Below are 6,173 nucleotides of genomic sequence, written 5' to 3' on the forward strand. Positions count from 1 at the left end.
TTTATGAAACACAGTAATTTTCAGCTTAGGCTATGCTCATTTTAATAATCTTTAAGAATTGCATTCTAAATAATGAAAAATTTTTATATGTCTACAAAAAATGTAGTTATATTCCAATTCCCTGGTGGTGTCACAGGCATCAACAGTGACATTCTCCTAGCATGGCAGAGTATTATTAAACTTCAACCTCAAGATCAATTGAGACTAAAAAGGACACAAAGCTCTGTCTCTTATAAGAGAGTGGAACATACACTGCAATTTCAACCTGAGAAAACATCTTCAATGAAGTACACATCTAGTTGTTCAAACTCCAAATGACATGTTAGGTTTTTGAAGGTTGGTTGATAGATAATACAATCTAACCAATAGGTATATTTTTAATGCATAGTTTGCTTTTTGTTTTTTTAAGTAAAAATTGGCCCCTCATTCCTATCGAGTAAATCTCTCAGAAATACCATTTTCAGTGACTCATCTTCCAGCGAGGAAAGTTACATACTTGTTTGTGAAGCAGTGGTTTTTAGACTTCTCCTGAGTCATAGACTCTTCGGAGAAATTAAAGTTCTACATTCCTTAAATGAAAGATTCTGTATGGCAGGCCAATGTGCATCTTCTCCATATCAAAATGAAAAAGGAATAGATCTGCCTACGTGTGTGCACATGTATTCAGAGAAAAACAAATATTGTGAAATCAATTCTAAAACACTGAGTTACTAATGTCCTGTCGGAGGGTTTCCATGATTTCGTCGTATTTTGACAATGCAACTTTTATGAACTTTGGGGTCCCAAAGTAAGAAACTCTAAAGTATTAGGAATGGGAATGAGTTCTACAGAAATCCTGTTGAGTATAGACAATCAGCAATCATAAACTCAATTCAGTTTGAGATTTGCATTATTTCTATGCAAAGTAATTAAGATTTGAAAACAATTTTTAGATATAAGTTCAATCATTCTTGTAATACTTCTTTAGGATTTACAAACCATTTTGTTCATTAACAAGAATTTAATTTACTTTTCATAGGAAGTAAATATAATTGAGAAATTTCTACATCTCCAAACGCTGTCTTTCATTTACTCTGGTTTCATCTTTATGTGTTAAAATATTACCCTAGTGTCCTCCACCTGAGGGATGCCATCCTCTTGTTCCTCCGCTACATCCTCTTTTCAATCTCAGACTTCCTAAAGGGCTTATGTGTCCTGAAGGAGATGGTGTTCTCCACGTACCACCACTGTGAAAAGACGGTTTGTTGGCTTGTTCTACTTTTATCGCTTTTCCATGCAAAAACTAAAAGTATTAAGTATACTATCAATACAATTGTTACATTTAACCTAAACACATTTTACAAACATTTTTCAACAACCGTATTTCAGGTCTAGATGTTTTCTTTGAAACAAACTTTTTTCTTTTTTTTTTTTCCTGAAATGACCACACCATTCACAAGGTGAAACTTGAGATATTTACGGAGTACATGCCCTTCCATGAAGGGATTCACACATATTCCATTATTCAAATTTCTTGAAAGGCCTCCAGTGTTAAAAAATAACACCTCAAGAAAAATTAACCTGTCATAAATTCTATAAGACAAGGTAGCACATCTTTTTTTACAATGCATAATATACTTCATCTTTGCATCCACATCATTAACTAAAAAACGTCAGTGTCTCAGGTGTATATGAAAGAATGTCTCATTAGAAAAGTAAGGTTATTGTCCAGACGTGGTATCTCATGCCTGTAATCCCAGCACTTTGGAAGGCCGAGGTGGGCAGATCATGAGGTCAGGAGATGGAGACCATCCTGGTTAACACAGTGAAACCCGAATTTCTACTACAGAAAAAAAAAAAAAAAAAAAAAAAAAAAAAAAAAAAAAAAAAAAAAAAAAAAAAAAACTGGGTGTGATGTAGTCTACTAGAGGAAGCTGAGGCAGGAAAATGGCGTGAACCTGGGTGGTGGAGCTTTCAGTGAGCCAAGATCACGCCACTGTATTCCAGCCCAGGTGACAGAGGGAGACCCCATCTGGAAAAAAAAAAAAAAAAAAAAAAAAAAAAAAGAAAAGAAAAAGAAAAAAAGAAAGAAAAGAAAAAGTGAGGTGAGGTTATTTAGTCAAAGTGATTAGTCACATTATTGATTTTGTATTGTTTCTTGTTTATTTGCTTATAGTTATGTACAATGTCTCTGTATGATTTAAAATTCTACACTTACTCTACTTCTGTTTCCTTAAATGTGATCCTTGGTTGGTGTCGTTCATGTTTTCAGCCTTACTCGTTTCTTATGTGTCCCTAAAAAACAACTCTTAGTAGAGTACTACATGTCATTTCTCAGAAATGTTTAAATGTCCTAATTAAATTCACAATAACTTTCTCCAGTTTAATCTTTTCTATAGTCTAAAGTAATGTTTGAAAACAGTTCAGCTAAGAACTCTATTTAAAAATTACATGGCTTTGGTCCTTGGTGGAAGATCTTAAATCCCTTCCAAGATCTCTTTCAGTCACATAGCCAACTTTTCTTACTTTGAGACTTCTTTTGTTATTTCTAGTCCTAAAAGATTTTCCCCAGATTTGCATATGGGTGCTTGCTTCCTAGTATTCTGAGGTTAGTCAAAATTTCTTAAACTGTTCTTTGCCCCTGAAAGTACCTCCTTTGTGTCCATTCTTAATACTTAGGTGCATATAACACACACGCGCGCGCACACACACACACATGTATGTATAATATAATATAAATATATATACTACCTATAGTGTATATATACACACACACAATAAACCTTGTGACATGAAGTAATTTAGAAATCACATCTACAAAAATTGCCTGTTTTCTGCTTGAAAACTAGTGGAAAAATATTATCACAGATTATTATACATAAGTCAGAAACACCTCCAGTCCTGACACCATGCAATGAACCAAAAGAAACTCTCAGGTTCTACCACACCTTCAGATACAAAAGTGGAAGAATAAATAAACATGTTCTGTCTGCTATGTACTGGGAAGTGTGCTACATGTGACAGAAATATAAGCAACTAGGAAAATTTAAATATACACTAAAGGCAATTTAACAATCAAGAGATACGATACACATGGTACAGGGAGTACAAAATACCTACTATATAGGATGAAGAAGAAACTATAAATTCTAAGTTGTTTTTGAAGCGTAAATTGTTATTTCTGAGACATTTACAGAGAACAGTAATGCTCACGCAGTTCAAGAAAGCATATTCAAGATAGCATGAGGGGTAACAGAAACTACAATCAGATTGTGATAATGTTATAAAACAAAAAGCTCCAAAGGGTCCAGAATGGAATGATCTTGACTGCAACGTAAAGGAATTCTGTAGTTAATAGTATTACAGAAGAGTTTAAAGCTGTAATAAACAAACAATCCCTTGACTGTTAAGACTCAATAGGACAAGAGACCATTGATTGCATCAAAACAAGTTATCCAATACACTGGGAAAACTAGTAATTACGTATGCATGTTACATAAACCACTCTGATGACTAAAGACATTCTTAGGAGAAAAGGGCAACGATGGGGTAAAAATGCCAGTTAGTTGTTCTGTTATCCAAATTCAATGTCCTCAGATTATTTTCTATTTTCAACTTCTTAACACTTCCTTAAATGAAAACGCCTTCTTTAAATATACTTTCTCTAGAATGTACTTTCAGAGAGTGGGGAAGAATGTTTCCATCACGTGAGTCTGTCTAGGTGTCTTCTACAGAAGATTTCTTTCTGGTAAGTCAGACTCGGTGTCTATCCACAGTGTGTATATGCTACACAATTATTTCTGTAATTGGAAATAATTCCATTACTAGCATTTAATAGATACTGACTGCTTTCTCTCATTTTCCTGAGGATTTCTTCTAAGTTGTACCGCTCTTTGTACGCTTTGAAAACCTGCTGACACTCCTATTGAAATACAAACATGGAAACTGGATTACCATATACTAATTTATGTAATGTGCATTCCTATATCGTTTCAACTACACTTGCATTTATATGGCAAAAGGAAGAGGATGGCTAAAGCATTTCAGTTCATGTGGCATTCTGCTATCTTCAAAAGTTTAATCCTACTAAAAAGACCTACTAATACTGTTAACTGAAAAACGGAGTTAGGATATTATTCACTAGGGACCCTTACCTTTCCATTCCTATCTTTGGCAGCATTCTTAGCATCTGCAGCGTTCTCACAAGGAATAAATGTGAAGCCTCTGCACTTGTCGGTTCGATTTTCTTCAAAAGAACTAAAATATATGAAAACATTTTACATTTATGTAACGGAATAACCATAGTACTAACCATCTGAAAGTTACATCAAACCAAAAAAAAAAAATGCACTTTACATCATTACTGTGATTTAATACTAAGTCACCCGTATAGTGTGCCTATTTTACTTCATTTTGTTCGCTACCTGCACAAATAATGTACTTTTGCTTGTTTTCCTTTCACAGTAGTAGGTGACCCTTACCACAGACCCTTCACTTGCAGGCCATGAGATTTTTTCAAATATCAAATTGAAACTTAAAACAGCAGTTTAAAAACAACAACAAAAAATCACTTTGGACGCATATATTCAAGCAAATATATTGAGTATATGTTTACTTGTACTTGTAAAAATATATGTTTACAGAATACCCAAAAATAGATGTTGGTGTTAAGAGTTACCTTCTGATAAGGGACCATGTTTCCCAAATACTGCCTTAAGCATCCTTTCCTTGGCTTCTCTACTTAGACCACAAATGAACAGCTTGCCAGGCTGATTCACTTCCATCATTTTGCTGTAAATGGTAAAAAATTATCTATATTTAGCTAACGATAAGGAAGCCCAAAAGATAAAATTTTATTACATACGGTGTTGAAAACTGAAGTGAAGTACCCTTACAGAGGCTGACATCTTTTTAGTATTTCTTACTTGAACTATGAAAAATGTGTAACATACAGAGCAAAAGCAGCACTGACTTCATGGACAAACGCTGCATTTTACTATGTACCTCACAAAAACTTGCTTGTGAAAATCAGATAAGAAAAGCCTTGTGATTTTCTAAAGTTGCAATACACAGGAAGCCTATTTAAACACTTTAATTTGAAAATTATGCATTTGGGAGGTACAAAGTGATTTTGTTTGTTTTCTTGTCTTCCCCCCCCCCCCCGCCCCTCGCCCCCACCTCGAGAACCTTCAATTTCCTTTAGCCAAAGTGCACTGCTCACTGAAGCGTCCTCCACACAGCCTCAAGTGATCGTGCCAAGTCTCAGCTTCCCAAGTAACTGCGAGTAGAGGCGCTCGCAACCTTAGCTGAGTGTGTGTGTGTGTGTGTGTGTGTGTGTATGTGTATGTGCATGTGTGTCCGTGTGTGTGTGTGTGTGTGCGCGTGAATACACACAGGTTTCCCCAGGTTGCCGAAGCTGGTCTCAAACTCCTGGGCTCAGGTGAACTGCTGGCATGGGGCTATAAAATCGATGAGATTTCAAGGGTGAAACACCACGCCAAGCCTGATATTTTGATATATGACTAAATTAACCTAATTCAAGTACATGCTTTCTTGGGGATAATATTTTAAATATTTTACTAACTTTTAGTGATTTCAAATATACGAGAGATCAGAGATCCCCAAACACTAGCCTCCAGCGGGTACCTGTCTCTGGCCCGTTGGCAACCTGGATGGTGAACCACTCGCACTGCCTGAGCCGCGCCACCTGTGGGATCAGCGGAGGAACCCTACTGTGAACTGCGCATGCGAAAGATCTAGGTGGCGCTCTCCTTGGGAAAATGTAATATCTGAGGACGACCTGAGGTGGAACAGTTTCATCTGCAAACCGTCCTACTTATCCTCCCGCTGCCACGCCCTGTCCTCCTCACAGATCCGCTGCCCAATCCCCACCCCCGTCACACTGCTGTGACCCGCAGCCCCGCCACAACCCGTGCGCACTGGAACCCTGACGCCCTCCAGGCTCCCCAACGTGTCCAACTCACAGCCTTCTCCCTTTACACACTCCTAGTCTGGGGAAAAATCATCTTCCACTAAACGAGTCCTTGGTGCCAAAATGGTAACAGATTAAACGAGTTCATTATGTTACTCAGGTTGGTCTCCATCTCCTGACCACAAGCCATCCTCCCACCTTCACCTTCCCAAATGCCAGGATTACAAGAGTAAGTCAGTGTCCCAGGTAAATAAAATAACTT

At 36.9% G+C, this 6,173-nt stretch overlaps 1 long non-coding RNA gene across 1 annotated transcript; it reads left to right on the top strand.

Annotated features, from left to right (window-relative positions):
• The first annotated feature begins 3,521 nt into the window (after nucleotides 1-3,521).
• On the top strand, nucleotides 3,522-6,173 carry LOC126947198 (uncharacterized). Its single transcript, XR_007722964.1, has 3 exons — nucleotides 3,522-3,540; nucleotides 3,648-3,727; nucleotides 5,570-6,173. It is a non-coding gene; the product is annotated as an uncharacterized LOC126947198 (long non-coding RNA).

This window comes from Macaca thibetana, chromosome Y (genome assembly GCF_024542745.1).
Source record: "Macaca thibetana thibetana isolate TM-01 chromosome Y, ASM2454274v1, whole genome shotgun sequence".
Lineage (NCBI taxonomy): Eukaryota > Metazoa > Chordata > Mammalia > Primates > Cercopithecidae > Macaca > Macaca thibetana.